Raw genomic sequence first — 18,191 nt, 5'->3', positions numbered from 1 at the left:
AAGAGTCTGGCCCTGCCTTCTTTACTCCTCCTCATCAGGTATTTGTACTCATTGACAAGATCCCCGAGTCTTCTCTTCTCCAGGCTAAACAGTCCTAGCTCTCTTAGCCTGATATGTCCAGTCCCTTTATCATCTTTATGGCCCTTTGCTGCACTCACTAGAGTGTATCCATTTCTTTCTTGTCCTGGGGAGCCCAGCGCTGAAGCCAGCACTCCAGCTGTGGCCACCTTATTGCTGAGGACTGGGGAGGGATCCCTTCACATTCTGGCAACGCGCTTACTGATGCCACCTAGGATGCCATCAGCCTTCTTTGTTGCAAGGGCACAGTGCTGTGTTCAGGGGATCTTATTCTGCAAAGTTGCTCTCTATGTGACCCCCAGCTTGCCAATCCTGGTGCATAGAGTTATTTTTTTGCAGGATATTGCACTTCCCTTTGCAGAACTTTTTTATATTCTTGTTTGCCCATTTCTCCAGCCTGTCAAGGTTCTTCTGACTAGCAGCACAACCATCTGGTGTGTCAACCACTTCTCCCATTTTGAATAGTGTACAAGCTCACTGAGGGTGCCCTCAGTCCCACAATCCAGATAATCAATGAAGATATTCAACAGTATTGGTCCCAGTATTGATCCCTGGGGAACACTACTAGTAGCCTCCAGCTTGAATTTTTGCTGCTGGTTGCAACCTTCTGAATCTGGCAGTTCAGCCAGCTTTCAGGCCACCTTTTCTAATCTGCACTTCATCAGTTTGTCCAGGAGGATGTTACGAGACTATCAAAAACCTTGCTGAAGTTAAGATAACATCCACTGCTGTCCCATCTTTGACCAGGCCAGTCATCACATCCTAGAATGCTCTCAGGTTGATTGAGCACAGTTTCCCCTTTGGAAATACATACTGACAACTGCTCGTCATCTTGTCTTTAATTTGTTTAGAAATGGATTCTAGAATTAGTTGCTTTATTACATTATCTAAAGATTAAACCAGACAAGAGGTGAAGGAGAAGTTCTTACCAGCCTCTTTTCCCTTCTGCAACATATATAAGTCTTTTCTTTCTGCAGTCTCTTTTGGATCGTCAGGTTCCTGAATTACTTGGTTGAGAGCATTGATTAATTGGATCTTATGTCTATTCTGACTGTCAATTTTCTTAATTTTCTACTTCATGAGAGTTGTAGTCATATTAGTTTAATGGGAAGTATCTTTCCCATGAAACAGACAAGTGAGAGGTAATGGATAAATCAAACAAGAATGCCAGCTAAACAGACACCTTCTGAAAGATCAATGGGGTGGCCTTTCACTGAAGTGATGATTTGATGGACTCCGGTGTCCTATTGCATGCCATTGCAGTTCCCTGGCATCAGGCCCTCCGGGAGCTGGAAATGGTTTGAAACATGCATTGCTGGAAATGGTATGAAACATGCATTTATAATGTAAAACAATACGTTTCATATAAGATCAGTAAATGTTTTTATAGGATTACATTCTGTTGGTAAACAGCTGCATTGTTATGCTTCAGAGGTAGAAGCATTTGAAAGATAATGAAGGTGTTCTTCTGTAGAGCTAGCAAAGCATGGTGACATCGTTTGGGGCAGAAGGCATGTATAGTAATAATAATGAACAGCATTTCACCTAAGGATTTCAAAGAACTTTATAGAAAATATTAGTGAATTAAATATCACTCCTACCCCCTGTGGAGTACTACTAAACTTGCTTAAATCATTAGTTGAATGGAAAATAGAAATAATGTATTGTTTCTGTAGTAGGTTGGTTACAATGCCTTTGCTTCATATAGCTATTTCAAGGAGCTTTTGTTGCTTATATAATTATTAATATTTTTTTTTCTATGGCAATGATAAGGCATGAGAGGTGAATTGACTTGATATGGTCAGATCCAACCCAACCCAACTCAGTGATAGTTGGATCAAATTTATGGGTCTGTTTGGATTCCATCATTTAAGCTATTATATTAATTGTTTAAATTATGTTTGGTCTCTTAGTCCATACAGAGGACATGTCCCAACCTTGATTGTGCTCCATGATGAAGAAATTCTTTTTGTCTGCTTTCTACAAAAAGAGTTAATGTAATTTGTGATAAACTGATGCAGGTATATGTGAGAAAAACAGTTGTATGCTTTAAGACCAATGATACGATATACAGTATACACAGATATAGCCATATGCAGGTATATATATAGATATACAGTAAACACAGCTTTTTAGGGAAAGACATTTAGAAAGAGCAGTCATTTGCACAAGTACTGTAGTTACAAAGTATAAGAGCAAAAACCATCTGTGCTGCATATGTATTTTATTGACAATATCCCTAATGGAACCAAAGCTAACTAAACAGTTATCCCATATTGCAGTTTAGGGCTTCTTAAACATTTCTATTTAAAAAATTATTTTGGAGAGACAACTGTAAAAGAGGCTTTACTTTTTAACCCTGCAGCACTGCTGTCTTCTTAAGGCCTTCTTTTCTAAATAGTTGCTAAGGAACACCTATTTGCCACTTCTCCATTCTGTTGAAGGGAGGTATCAGCAATATCTTCAAAATATTCTTTAACAATGTTGCTATTCTAGACTTCATTCTTTGTGGTAGTGAAATATAAATTTGCTTCTCTTCTTTATCTGTGGCAACAAATGAAAATATGTAGGTTCTCAGCTGACACAATTTTGGCTAAAATCTTATTTTTAAATAGAAACCAAGTATGAGTTATGCTAATGGAACCTCATTTGTAATTTAAACTGGAGCTGTTAACATTCAATAATGGAGCCATACATCAAGGAGTTTTCTGCGAAAAAACAGAAAAATATTAATTCTTCATCCTCAGATCTGCAAATCCAGACTGATGGGATTTCAGCCCTTCATCTTTTAGTGACAGGCAGTAGCATAAGTGGAATAAAACTAAAATGTGATCCCCTTTCTCTCCACCTCCTTCCCCTAATTTTCCTCTGACAGAGAAAGCAACACAGTTTTAGCTGATTTCTTTGCTCAAGGGAAAAAATGGTCTATCATCAGGTCTTTTAGGGAGAAAGATCTCTTCAGTGGAGCAGTTAAATGGTATTTTGATTCTCAGGGTGCATCTCACATCTGTATTTTTGCAGGATATAATAAATGATTTCTGAGACACTCATTGAGAGCAGAATCGAGGTCATCAGCCTTTCCCCAAGAGGTCATTATCTTTCAGTTCTCTTTCTGATGAAAATGTTGAACATGAGGGAGATGGGCTTCAGGTGAACTCTCTGAAACTGTGCGGTCTTACATGAGGAATCCCAGGCCATATGTTACCAAAAGATGTATTTCTATTTTTTCAACTTTCTGAAAGGCATACTGCAAAATCAGTGACTCTAATATTTTTTTTCCTGTATGATTCCTAATTGATTTTGCAATAATTTAGTACATGCATGTTGAAGTTTGTCATACAAATCCCTCAACATGCATACATTACTGCTAAGTCCTCTAAAATTCATGATGAAAAAGAAGCCTTTGGGTATTTTGAAAATGAAACCTACTGTGTCTTTGGAGAAATTTGGTTTGAAGCCCTACAGCTAAATTCCTCAGCTCTTCAATTGTCTGCAAGTCAGTCACACCTAATGCCAAAGAAGAGTTGGGTTGTGAAGCTGAGTCCCTAAATACAGCTGAAAATACTCAGTTGTCTGACAAGATGAAAGATATAATTCTGCCAAAGCCAAAGAAATCTGTACACACTGCCATACAAAACAAAATAGTCACATGGTTATCATCTTAGCATTAATAGTCATAAGTATCACCTACATTAGTATTTGAATTCCAGTTGGGTCTGCACTTCAGAAGTGACAACATAAACTAGCTTCCTTTTGAACCTTTTCTTTGATGAAGCTAAATGAAGCGATGTACTCCAAAACCACACTGAATACTTGTGATAGTACAAAATAAAATGTGCTGAAATGCCTGGCGGATGGACAGGTGAAATGCTCAGCTCCGGCTCTTCTGCTGCCCAGTGCCATTCCTGTTCAGCTGCAATGTTTCCTAATGCAGACCGTTCCTCAGTTATATAGGACCACATTTCTAGGCATCCTTTTCATAAAAAGACAGGCCTGCAAAAAAAAAAAAAAAAAAAAAGCTTGAATCTAATTGTGAATAATTCAGCAGTACCACTTTTAGCTAAGACAGTGGATTAGACTGGAGGTCTATTACTGAGTTAAATGTTTACACTTATTCATATGTATATTTATAACCAGTGGGCTATTTTTATTTTGCATGTTTAAAACTGTTCTGAAGCAGGAGTCATTTTTTATAATCTCTTTATATTAAAGCTGCAGCTTAAAGAGTGATGTTTTGAATTTTGATTTCACCTGCTCTGTTCACATTTTTAAGGGAAACTGTAAGCAAATGTTTTTAAGTGGTAGACCGGGTGACTTGTGGAAGAAGATCCTTTTCAATTCCATTTTCTATGTTTATATGACAAATGATGCAATAGTTAATTTTATGCATACTCAGCTATTGTTTTAAAAAAGGAGAGTAGCATCCCAACCCCCAAATTGAGCAGCTTTTCTTCCTTATCTCTCACCATCATCTGTGTTGCTATAAACTGCGTGTATATGTTTTTTCCTGAACTTGATTAAGAATATTGCTGATAGCAGCAACTGTTTATTAGGTAGTTCCATTGAACAGGCTATGTGAAGAGTATGTACTACTCTCCAAAATGCTTGCCGATGAAGTATTTAATACTTTTAAAAGTATAAATACTTTATACTTCAGTAATGCATTTTTAAATAGAAAATGTCCAGGTTTCTAATCTTGTTCACTTTTCTAGTGTTTTTCTTTCCCAGTTGGTGTTAGTAAATGAGATTGTTACATGTTGATATCTGTAGTACTTCATAGGGCCCTTAACTGTAATTTATGCACTCTTACTTATCAAAGTCCTTACTTTCACTCAGATGCTGCTTTTACAGGCAGTATGGTACTGCATTTGTGGCTTATTGCCATGGTCTTCTAATGAAGTCAATAGATAATTATTTCAGCAGAGTATTGCAAAGCAGCAAACTGATACTTCTAATATGCCATAGATAAAAAATGCTATGCTAGGAGTTACTCAAAAGTCAGTGTTTTATCTACTGCCATTTACTGTTTTATAATTTCAAAGCTTATGGTTGTGATGTCAGTTGTGCAGATGACTCAGCTGAAAAGTTAAAAATGAAGCTGAGAATTGTGGGATGCATGGAAGTATGCAGTTTTAAAGTATGTATAAAACAGACCGTATGGAAAGGACAAGAAGAAGAATCAGTAGCAATTTAGGAAGAACAGGTCAGTGATTAGCTGCACAACAGCTGCACAGCTAGCTGAATTACTTATGAAATGCCCATTAACTCTCAATGGTAGTAGACCAACCGTTATATAGAGATAATCAAATGTTTGAACACCAAGTGATTTAATTGGGAAGAGGGCAGAGGTACAGAAAAACAGGAAAATGAACTGTATTATATTTTACACAGTGTTGCACTTGCTCAAAAAGTTCATAATAAACACGGACTCTTTAAAATTCTTATGCTGTTGTCATACAGCTCTAAGAGACCCCCTCCTAGACATTCTAAAAAATAGTGGATTTCTTCATTTTGAACTGTTTATTTCAAACCTTGCAATCAGTGGGGGGGGGGGGGGACTTCTGTAGCTTGTGTAGCTTATAACTCATGTAAAGTTTAACAATAATAATTACAGAAGCATATATTCACTGGTTTTGGGCATTGTGCAAAAGTCTGGCAAACATGTGAATTTAAAAGGTGCTTTGGAGAGCACCCTGTCAGATGCCTTTCAGAATTAGAAGAAATTTGTATTTTTTCTCAAATGTCCAAGCATATGCACTGCACTGGTTTTTCACTTAGTACTGCACTCGCTTTTGGAAAAAAAAGTTATATTTTGAAAATTTTACTATATTTATTTATCCACCATGATTCAGTAAGATAGAAGCTCTTCAGTTTAACTAATTCCACAGTCTCCAACTGTTGTTACAGAGGCGGATGAGTATTTCTAGTGATCCTCTCCTCTATATTGGAGAGAAGGATGAATAGTTCTAGTGCTTGGTAAAAATATTCTTTAGGATGGAAAGAGGGCAATTTCCTTCCTAGGGTGCACATGCAGAAAATTGGATCTAGGAAATTCTGGAAGAGTTTGTTCTGCCTGGTTCAGGTGGAAGTGGACTTGACCTAACTTAAGAGCTCATGGAGAAAAGAAACAGCCACCACAAAGTGATAAGAAAGATAAATCAGGCTAGCAAGTGAATGGGGGATACTGAAAACAAGAGGAACATATTAAGAACACTATAGGGGTTGTGCAATCATGGGCAGGTTTTATTTTTATAGTGGCAATGTCTGTAAGCACACCTAGTCCTGAATTCTTATGTACCTGTCATTTGACCTCTTCTTCAATGTGGCTTGTATACTGGATCTATTTTCAGTGTTTAATGTTTAATTTTCACCCAAAGATCAACTTTGCTCCTATTTTTGCAGATGTCAAATTTTATTTCCCAATTACTGCAGTTGATGGTGAAATATTACGAATTTGCTTGGTCCATCATCGCATACTACTTAAAGGTATGAACAAGGTTTTGTGAAGGCTGTGGTGACTATTTAGTGCCTCTGTTACTTTATTTTCCATGAGGCTAAATTATTGGCCACTTTTAGCACCAAGGGAATCCTTTCCATCACTTGCATTGTCTTGCCCATTGTGGCAGAGTTCTCAGGGTCTTTCCAATGCGTAAGTCTTCCATCAAGTGAAAGTGTCATCTCAAGGGAAGCGTGTGAATAGTACTTAAAACAGCAACCTGGTCTGGGGACGAAACCAGGCAAAATTGTGCCTGAAGAAACAAAAATATTTCTGAAAATTAGACCCTGGATGTTGGTTTAAAGGTTGTGTCCTTTGGAAGGATTTGAAGCAGTTTAGGTGCTTATGTTGCTCCAGGGACTTTGAGTAATGTGAGGTTTTAAGGCAGGCTAAGTATTCCAGGAAGTTTAAGAGCTTATGGCATCGTAAATATTTAAGATGATTTAAAAGGTTATGTCCTCTTTAGTATTTGAGTTGGATTAAGTGCTTATATTGCCTTAAGGACTTTTTCATTTTTTGCCCTAAAAGGAACCTAAGAAAATTAAATGCGAAAAAAATATTGATGCAATGTTTAGGCTGTATTTGAGAAATGCAAAATTTCAGTTTTCAATAGCAACAGTAACTTGGTCACAGTGCATATATCTGAAAGATGGACAGTGCAACGGAAAGTATCTAAGACATGGCTGGGAATTACATTCAGAAACGGGAGTTTTTAATACTTTGACAGCCAATGCATTGAGGAATGGTTCTTCTCCTCCCTTTTAAGTACATTTTCTTCTGGGAAGAGCAACTTACTTGTTTCCAACTCTTATTCCTTATAAATGCATCTTTTACCTTTATCTAGTGCTTATCATCTTTTCTGTTCTCTCCCACTGGCTAAGTGTATGTGTTGTTCTCATTATTATATACATATGTATTCCTAAAAATGAATTTAAAAAATGTGGCACCTTAGTTAGAAACTGAATGCGTTAAGTAATCTCCATCACAAACAGAAAATGTTTGATAACATTGTCAGTGTGTTCTGTATGATTAATAAAAGTGATCGATTAGATAATAAGGTTAGAATCAGATTTCAGAAAGGCAGAGGAACAATTTAATTTAAGAAGGTAAAGACATTTTTAGTTTGGTTCTCAATCAAATAGGAAGCCATTTGTTTTCGTGTTGTAGTTTTGCTTGTGTTTTTTCATCAAATAGTAAGGAGCAGTATGTATCTAGATCATAGAATCATAGAATCTTATTAACTTCTTTATTGCAGATTTAGTAAGTTTATCTCTTGGCTTCAGAGATACTTAAATTTTTCACCAAAGTATTTATACAACATTCTTCTTATCTTTCTGTACTTCTGTAATCATAGGAATAGTCTAAAAATGTGGGTTTTTTTGTCATTTTATCAACCCAACACATGAACTTTTTGGTGTATAAAGAGCAGAATGGCTACTGTTCATTTTCTTCGCTGTCTTGGATCTCAAGTCAGCAGTTCGTCAATCCAAGCTCACATTTTTCTCATGGGCCTTCAATACTGGTGTTCATGTTGCTTAGTTAAAATAGCATAACTGTAATAGCTGTATTTACAAAGGTATTTCAGGCTTCTTTAGAGAGCAGACCTTGATGATAGCCATCTGGGCAGGGTAGTCTCCTGCGCGCCCACAGAAAAGGCCTTAAGTTATCTCTAAGGTGGTCTGATTGGAGTAGTATTGCACCCTCAGCCATGGCGACTTGCTTATTTAAACTAGTCAGTGCCACATGCAATACGTGAACCTGCCTGCCTCTCTGTAGCACTCTGTAGCAGTGCTGTTCTTGCTGCCTAGACATGAAGTCAGCTTATGATAGTGAGACAAACAAGTGGCAAGTACGAGAAGAGGAGTTAAGGCTGACAGTTACCTGGAGGCTTCTTGGCTAGATCTCCGTCTGTGTTCAACAATGTAGGTAAGAGCAATTAGGTGTCTTCCAGATGGCCATGTGCACCCAGAAAGTTCAACTGGTATTCCAGCACTCTGAGATACACTGCCAGTTATATCGTGTTACAGTAATATTCTAATAACTTGTGCTCACTGTCTTCCACCAATTCTAGAGACACAAAGCTTTTACATTTGTGTTGCCGGTTGGCAAGAAATCACAAATCTCAAATCTTCATTTGAAAAAGTTAGGTCTTTAAGAGGTTGCTTGTTTTCTGCCTTTGTCCCAGGAGCCAGATATTGACCAGCACCAATTTCATTGTTGAAAGACACTCTTCTAATTGCTCCCTAAGGCTTCCGGGAATACATATTCCACTGATCTTTAGGCAGTAGAATGTTGTTTAACTAAGCTTATTGTTTGCTTTTTTTTCTTAATATCATACTTGAATTCACTTAATTACAATTCAAGTGCTTTTTTTCCTTGCTCTATCTGTAATGCATAGAGCTTACTGTTTCCACTGTGTTCGCATGACTGTCATCATACACTCTGTCTGTCTTCCTTTCTGTTGTTCTTTGCGTCTGGAAGGTTGTACTTCTTGGTCTCTTACTTTTTTTTCCCTCTTGCTGTAGTTTGAACATCTTCAGTTGTGTCTTATCTGTGAATTGCAGTATCCAAAATCACTCAGCATCTGTTATTCAGTTGGTCAGCCTGACATGAAGGTCACACACCAGGTTCTTGTGGCTTTTCTTTAACCAGCATGGTCCTGAACATCTCTGGTGTCTCTATAGAGCATACCTTCACAAAGATGTTGAATGCAGCTGGGCTTGATGTGATCATAGCTCTCTCTGTATACTGTCCAACCCCTGTCATGACAGTAGAGAACAATATGCTGTAGGAACTCCAGTTCAAAGTCATGTCAAAGAGAGAGAAGTGCTAGTTGGGAGACAGGAATGACTGCTGTGAGGAGACTATGATCATGGCTCCTGGGAAGGAAGGACACACATGTCTATCCACTTTTTCATCTCATCCCTAGTGGATACATGTCAGGCACCAGTGAAACTTCAGGAAGTTTCCGTGAGTGGACCAAAGATGTTCTACAGTAGCTGCCACTGCAGATCATAGTTACGAGACATTTCAACAATCCTCAAGCAGCTAGAGCTGATGATGCATACAGGAGGCTAGCCTAGGGCCTTTGCCAAGCTGGCCTCATGTTTTTTGGGATGTTTTAAAGGTTATTATCAGTTACAGCCATTTCTTTGTATCCTACAAGAAATCTAGCCTTTTTGTTGCCCAGTTTCTGCATGAAGGGTTTGCGTATACAGACCAGAGTGGATAAAAGATGAAGCTAAAAATGTATTTATGTTGTATCTGACTCGAATGAATATACTTGTCAAGTGTAGCCTAGTCAAATATATGTTCTCTTCTAAAATAATGAAGAGATATATTTACAGAAATAGTAGTAATAAAAGATTGCTGCTTCTAATGTTTTATTATTCATAGTATAAGGGAAGGACATCTGTATACAAGTATTACCTTAAAATAGAAGTTGTTTATCTTCCAAGGAAGTATCAATTTATACAGTTTTATCTCCCTTGTTAACACTGTAACACACAGAGTTTTCAGTCCAGGATTTTCAGAAGACTTTCTGTGTTGTCCTAGTTATTCTCGTTAAAATCAGTGACAAAATTCCCATTGATTTAGGCTAAGGATGGGTGGCTTTGAAAATTTCACTCCCTAACCTAAGATAATGTTGGTTGTACATGTACCTGAATAAGAAATAGAGCGTGTTGTGTGTTACTCAGTGTAAAGTTATGAAGAAAAACAGATGGAGAAAGAGTTGAGAAAAAAAAACGGAATGACTCCTTCAAAGAATAGGTCTAAGGCTGATGGAGCTATTCATGTGAATGTTGATGCCATATGATGAAATGATTATTTATTTAAAAATGGGTTTGGTGTAATCGTGAGCTTGGCTGCTTCAGAATTGACTCATGATTCATAATAAAATATATTTTTATGCATACACATCATTATCCATAGCTTTCATTTACTTTGGATTTGAAGTTCAGCAGATTCTCTGATCTTCCTCTTCCTGCACATTTAGACAGGTAACAAATAGATTTTTACTGTTTCAAAAATCTGTTATGAAGATAGAAATACACTCTTTGCTTGGCCTAGAATAGCTTAAAATATAGTAAATAACTATGGTAGTGAAGAAAAGTAATTAATTTTGACTTACTTTTAAGTAAAAGCCCAAAATGAAATCTTTGCTTTGTCCTTTGGATTTTTTTTTGTTACAGTAACATAATTTTTCAAGATTATTTTGAATGAGAAGTCTGTCTTACATCTGGTTTACAGTCCTTCCTTCATGTTTCCCTGTCTTTCTCTCTCAAACTTAGTATCATCTGAGAAGCTAAAAAGCATACGTCCTGTGAGACGTGTGTCTAGGGGCCCATTGCACGTTATTAACGAACACACCAATGCACTGGACCAGAATGGACCTCTCTTGACCCTGCATTCGTAATACCCTTCTTCTATTACAAGTCTCTGCATAAAAATTCTGAACACATTTTGTACTTGCCTTAAAATAGTTTCACTCAGTCCATGTTTCCTTAGCTTCTCTTTATAAGAGTCTCCTGTGAGACCTTGTCAGGACTCATTGCAGTCAAAATATTTGTCACCTACTACATCTTTTCAATTCACAAACTGTTTTCCTGTTGAAGGGGAAATTCTATTGGCTTGCCAAGTTTTGCTCATGACAAACTTAGAGTTGACAGATATTTATTTGCTTGTAGTTAAAAAAGACATCATGTTGGTCTATTTTATATTAAGCATTTTTTCAAGAATTGAAACTAATTAGACAAGTTGTCATTCCTTACTTCCTGTTTCTCTTTTTTTTTTTTTTTTTTCAGATGAGTGTTGGATTTTCCCTTTCTCATTATTCTATAACTTCACAGTTTCTTAAAGTTCTGAAAAACTTCTAATGGCTTCTAGATAATTTCAGTCAAGTCTCTCAGTATGCCTTGCACTCCAGTTTGCTCTCTTCTCTACTGAGGCAATAGAGCTGTTGGTGGTACTGTGGCATAGGAACCTTAGTTACAAAATTGATTTGTCTGGAAAATAACCTTTCAAGAATAAAGGTGATTTTTACCTCTCATAATTTCTGCAATTTAGCTTTACTATATATAGCTTTACTATAGCTATATTTGTAAGGACTAGCAAAAATTTGATGCAATCATCAGGCATGGGCAGAATGGGAGGGGATAACACTTCTTGAACTGGCTTCACAGCACGAGCCAACATCATGTTGTTGCATAATCTAAGTATGAGTTTAATTAAGCTCAGCTGATTTGATGGTATCTAACTTATATGAATATATCTTCACATCTGTTTTCCCAATTCTATTGTTAAGTTTTTATCTCTTTTTGTCACTGGTGTTAACTGTCTGATTGCATTGGTCTTTCTATCAGACTGAAACAAAACGTCGTCTTTGAGTTTTCTTTGAATAGTTGGGTCACCTTTTTAAAATCTTTCATTGCTTTTGAAGCATGTAAAGAAAGTTTCCTTGCTACTGCCTCCATTCTTTGGAAGATATGTTTTATTTTCTGTTTATGATTTTGTCTCTGTCCGTTTGTCCCTTTTTCTCTCACATATGCTTGTATACATGAGTCTGTACTCTGCTTGAGTTCTTGAGGAGCTTGTGACAGCCATTTTCCACATTGACATAGTTTGCCCTCAGATCCTTTATAGATCTACCAACTCTCTTGAACTCTTTTACTCTTTTTTTTTTTTTTTCTCTTTAAAGTTACCTTCTTTAGGACTTTGGCCACAGATGCATTAATCGACATCCTCTTCTGCAGCCTTCTTTGGCTTCATTCTCCTGTTCTCCCTCCTTCCTTCCTTCCTTAAAAATGGAAGTTCTCTCACATTATGGTTACTTTAGCTCAAGTTGCCTTCAGTTGCCTTCGCACTTTCCATGAATTCTCGCATGGCTAAAGTAAAATCTAAAAGTCTTTTCTCTAATCATTTTCCTCTGTTTCTCTACTGAAAATAGTCACCAGCAAATTGCTGGATAGCCTGTATCCTGCCGTTCCCCTTCTCTTAAGGTTGTTGCAGAAGTGCCAAGTTCTGTTGATACTTGCTTATATGTTGCCTGGTCACAAAAATGTCTCATCCATCTGATCTTTTTTTTTTTGAGGACAGGAAACACAATATGCTGTATGTCATATAAAAAGGGCTATATGATATGTACAAATCTGACATGCCAAATCTCACATGTGAACACAGAGGTGAATTATCTCTTCGTTCTACACTGGTAAATAGACAGTGAATTTCAGCTTGTTGGTCTTGTAGTTACAGCTAAAAAAAAAAACTTTTGGAAAATTGGAGATGGTGCCAGAAACAATTATGAAAATGATTTAAGATCTTGAAAATTGCCTTACAGTGAAATATTTAAGAAGATCAGTCTGTTTACTTTATCAAAAAGATGTTTGAGAAGTGACTTAATTACAGCATACCTTCACAGAGAGGGAATATCTGGTGCTCTAAAGAGCTCTTTAATCTAGTGCAGAAAAAAAAAAAAAACATAACATGCAACAATTGTTTTAGCTAAAACAGAATTTATTCTTTAATCAAATATAAGTGTTTGGGCTCAATAATAACGTAACTGTGTGAAACTTTATATTCTGTGACATTATAGGAAGTCAGACTTGATCTAATGGCCCTTTTTGACCTTAAATACTCTTAATCCATGAATCTTTTCAACTTTGGCTGTTCCTCTGTGAAACACATGGCTCTCTTCTTGACAAGCTTGACAGCCCGCAAAAGAGAAATACATTTGGACGGGGAGGGACTTACAGGATAAGATAAAAAATGAGCAGTAGAAAGGAGAATTTTCTTTTGAACTATGTATGGTTCATTAAAGGAGGTCTGATTTCTAAAGGCATTTTCTAAATCTGTTACTGGTTTCCATTTTCTTGTTCTAGGTGAAGGACTCCTTCCAGAAACTGTTAATCTTGGTGGTTATTCATTTATTCTTTGACTGTATAGTTAACTGCCCTCTAGCTGAGATATGTTGTTTATTTGGTCAGTCTCTAGCTGCTTTAGTAGCATTCTTATTTATTAAAACTACATAAAGATTGTTGCTATCTAGAATGTAGAGACCATTAATGAATTCCTGTATTATAACTCATTGTAAAAGTTAGGAGTTTTGTTTTTTTACTAAGATGTTAACTTCACTCAAAATTATGTCCACTGGTCTATTGCCCAGAGCAGTACCAGGTAAGTCTTACCAATATGTTTTTTTTATTTACTTGCAGGAATCCTGGAATTTGAGAAAATAAAGTATTCTTATTAGGACATGACAAACACTGTCAAGGGATGAACAAATAGGCAAGTAGTAGGCAAATTTCTATTAAAATTAGGAGCAGATTATCCCAAGTTCATGAAGAGCTGGTTCCCGTGTTCATCCTCTTCATGAGGAGCAGATTATCCCAGGTTTGCTTTCCACATGGGTTCCCACATATGCACTAAATGAAAGGAGGCATCTTTACATACTTAGGCTGATCTCAGGTGGAATTGTGCATATAATACGTAGATTGCATAGGCTCTCCTGAGCTTTGAATTTTTCTGTAGCGTTTTCTTGGAGATGTGCTATATGTCCAGTAAAAAAAAAAAAAAAAGGCAAGCCTGCAGTTGACAAAGTTCTGTTGTATCTTCTACAGCATTTTACCATCAGTCCTAATGTGTTGGCATGGTGCTGGTTTGGAGAATTTTTAATAATCTCATTGCTATCCAACTTTCTTTGGCATGTATCCTTTGCTTCAGCTTGCTCATTGGAGCTTGGAGATGCTGTGCCTAACATTTCCTGGTCCTGATTCTGCTGTTCTTTGTGCCAAAGGACATGGTTCTGAGTGTCTTCCTGGGTGTACAGCAGAAATATTGCAGCGTGGATGAAATAAAGATGTGGTACAAGCAAGGTGATTGAGGGCGCTTAACCTTTTTATGTATTTGATCAAAGAGTCCTTGCTCCTGTTGACTGACAAGGATTCCCTAGAGATTACTGCTTTCAGATACCAGGCACAAGGTTTGATTTTAATCTGTAGTATCCCTCAAATTTAAGAAGCTGTGAGCATTAGATGCTTTCCTTTGATCTTGCCTCCCCCCATCAGGAAGCCAAAGAGTCAGACTCCTTTCACAGAATCCTAGAATGGTTAAGGTTGGAAGGGACCTTCAGAGATCATCCAGTCCAACCCCCTTGCACAAGCAAGGTCACCTAGAGCTCGTGGCACAGGATTGTGTCCAGGCAGATTTTGAATATCTCCAGAGAAGGAGACTCCACAACCTCTCAGGGAAGCTTGTTCAGTGCCCTGTCACCCACACAGTCATTTTTTCTCAAGTTCAGGTGGAACTTCCTGTGCTTCTATGTATAGCCATTGCCTCTTGTCCTGTCACTGGCCACCACCAAAAAGAATCTGGCTCGCTCCCCCTGACATCCTCCCTTAAGGTATTTACCCACATTGAGCTGATCCCTTCTCAACTGTCTCTTCTCCACACTGAAGAGGCCCAGCTCTCTCAGCCTCCCCTCATCATCTTCGTAGCTCTACCTTGGACTCTCTCCATTAGCTCCATGTCCAGAACTCTGGAACTGGACACAGTACTCCAGATGTGGCCTCACCACCATTGAGTGGAGGGGGAAGATCACTCTCCTCAAAGTGAGTCTTTTGATCTTCTGGATTCTGTATTGCATCTTTTTTTTTTTTTTTTTTTTTTTTTTTTCTGTGCATTGGCTTGTCTTCATTTGGAACAGTTAAGAATTGTGGTTGGAAGATACATGCACCTGAAGTATTTTGTAACATGAACCTTAGGAGGCTTTCTTGGAAGGTGGAGAGCATGTCCGAATCTGCTCAGGTTGAGGAGGAGGGTCCAGGGTGCAGAGGTCAGTCTCCTTGGCTGAGGATGTTTGCAGATACCTTCTCCTGTTTTGAAAAGAGTATTATGGCTAACTTAATGCTGTGGATGTGAGTGAGGGATGAGTAGATGGTGCCTAAGAGTTTGGATCTACTTTGGAAATTAATTGGAGCATAGATACTCTCTATCTCATGTCTGAATTGTAATGGACTAAATAGTTTGCCATAAAAGCATAGCTGAAGGTACTTCTGCAATCCAGGCAGAAATTACTGTTTCGAATGTAGCCATCCTTATGCTTAGGTGGCAGTTATTTCAGATGTGAAAACCTTCATGTTAGGGAGACGAATTCACCTCAGTGCCGTCTTCAGCCTAAAAATCTCAGGTATAGAATATAGTTTGCATACTTTCAGTTCAGCAAGTTGAATGCACCTGTGTTCAAAAACAAGGAAGTTCTTACTAGAACTGCAGAAGCATACGAGATAATCTAGACTGCTTCTCTTTTATTTTGTAATATGTATATTTTGAAATGAATATGTAGCCACTGAGTAACCTTATGGTATATCAGTGTATGTAGGAATACTTAATACAGCAGCCCAGGTTCAGAAAAAAAATAGGAAAGTGAACTATGAATTTTGAGGCTTTTGTTGTTCTCTCAGCACTGTTTGGTGCTTATAAGTTTTTTTTTTTTCTTTTAAGAAAGCTAAAGGATGAAGAAACATTCTTAGGGGGACTGCATACACTTATTCCTTTGATTCTTTCCATAGAAATATGGTTGTAAGAACACCAAAGAAAGAGTGGTGCTCTTTGACATTTGACTAGTGTTAATTTGGAACAGTTGTTTGCAAAAGGTGATAAATACAGTATTATACAGTGCTGAATGAATATGCTCCTATAATTTTTATTTTTACAGTTATTTTCAGAGCTGTGAAAAAAATAATGCAACACTTCCATAACATTAAATTTGAGAAATAATTACACTTGGCAGTTTTTGTTTGCAGCAATGCACGAAAGGCTGAAGGCTTTTGTACAGTTCAAAGAGCACATTCCACATATCCAGCAGTTGTTGGTTGCCTGCAGGGATCATTTGAATTTTCAAGGAAAAAAAAAAATCAGAGTAATGCCCAGACCATTCGGTTGAATACTTCAGCCTTTCTTTTTTAAAATATCATGCCACCTGTATGAAAAGTTGTTCAGAAATGAGGCGTATAATGATAGTTACCGCTTCAAAACTAAATTAATGACAGCTAAAATAGGTTATTTAAAATTCATTGTTTTTTGTCCTTTCCTATTGATGCTTCATAGTATAGATATTAGTATGTGAAATAGGATAACAAAAAATTAAAGGAATGGTGAAAGTAGGTAGCAGCATAGACAAATCATTTTACATACTGAGACCCAGTAGCCATTTCATTTATTGTGTTTGCCAAGTTACTTTGTGTAGCTTCTCCATAGGAGACTGGGGGTAAAAAAAAAGCGTGCCAAGACTGTAAAACTTGCCAGCTGCTACGTCAGGCTTGCCACTCTGTCCCCCTCCTTAACATGTTGAACTGTCACTGTGTGTCTGTATACAGCTTCTGCTTATCTGACAGGAGATGCTGTGAATATTTTTACACTGCGTACCCTAATAGGATTATTGCTATTTCTTGGAAGTTAAAGGTTTTTTTTTTTACCCCTATTGCTAGGTGACCATCTTTATTTGTTCTGTCTGTGGGTTGCACAGCTCCAGGACACTGGGGTCTTTCTGTTTTCAGTTATATAGACACAAAAGGTTTGAAGTTAAGAGTCTGTCTCTGGAGCACAGAGGTTTTTTTGTCTGTCTTTTGTCCACCTAACAATCTCTCTCACCTCTCTACTTCAGTGCCTTGCCCTTGACGCATGCTGGGACCAGACTGGAGAGTCCATGGGGTGGCCTGTCTTGGGCTTGGTGCATTCCCAACAGTGAGCCTAAGCTCTGCTGCAAAGGAAGCACCAGGCAGTGTGCCCTGCATGAGCCCTGGAGCTCTTCAAGATCACTCAATTAGAGCCATCTACAGATTAAAAAAAAAAAAAAAGGTTTAAAATACTCTAATTTTGAAGAAACTAAGACATAGCTTGTATTTACTGCTGTTGCTAAGTTAGAAATGCTAGAAAAATTCATATGTATTAAAGAAGTAAAAATTGAATAATGGTTGAGATTATAAGTTTAATAACTGTACTAAGGTAATTGAATAGAATTAAAATACTTCGTAGGGCATTTCTGAATATTCTGTTCCATCTTTGGATGGAAGATAGAAGTATTACAATTATCACAATAAATTTTATGATTTGTTTTCTTGCAAGTTATTATGTTGAAAAATTTGGATTCTTTCCTACGATATGACAATAAAAAAATCTGAATCATATAAAACTGCACATATATTCTTGATGCAGATGCCTTTTTTCTTGTGACAGGCATAGGCCTTACGCAATTTCAAAAAAGATAGTATTGTCATGAAGTTTGAGAAAACAGAAGAGCAGAAGAGGCTTCATAGTCTAGCATGACTGATCTGCAAATTGTTGAATTCAAAAACAGGAGTTGATCAGTTCAGTTTTGAGATAGACACTAAAACTACACCTTGAGATGTAGCCTCCATCTGCCTCCTAGTGCTGTAAGTATGGTTGGATCTAGCTCAGAAAACTGCCTGGAATAGAAGCTCTGATCCAGGCCAGCTGAGATCTTGTAAAATACCTCTAGGGCACTGTCACCCCATGGAAATAGTTGTCTGTCCATGGCTCCGCAGAAGAAAAAAAAAAGTGTTGTGAAATCCAGAGGTGGAGTGGAATGTCCTGTCTAAGA

The 18,191-nt window shown here is 37.4% G+C and overlaps 1 protein-coding gene across 2 annotated transcripts in view; it reads left to right on the top strand.

Moving 5' to 3' along the window:
- Window positions 1-18,191, top strand: part of FOXP2 (forkhead box P2) — a 349,666-nt gene that overhangs the window by 5,122 nt on the left and 326,353 nt on the right. The window lies entirely within an intron of this gene.

Source organism: Tinamus guttatus, unplaced genomic scaffold (genome assembly GCF_059628265.1).
Source record: "Tinamus guttatus ecotype Peru unplaced genomic scaffold, ASM5962826v1 Tinamus_guttatus_pri_ptg000340l, whole genome shotgun sequence".
In the NCBI taxonomy this organism is placed as follows: Eukaryota; Metazoa; Chordata; class Aves; order Tinamiformes; family Tinamidae; genus Tinamus; species Tinamus guttatus.
Note: the sequence above shows the minus strand (reverse complement) of the source record. Positions and strands in the feature narration are given on the sequence as shown.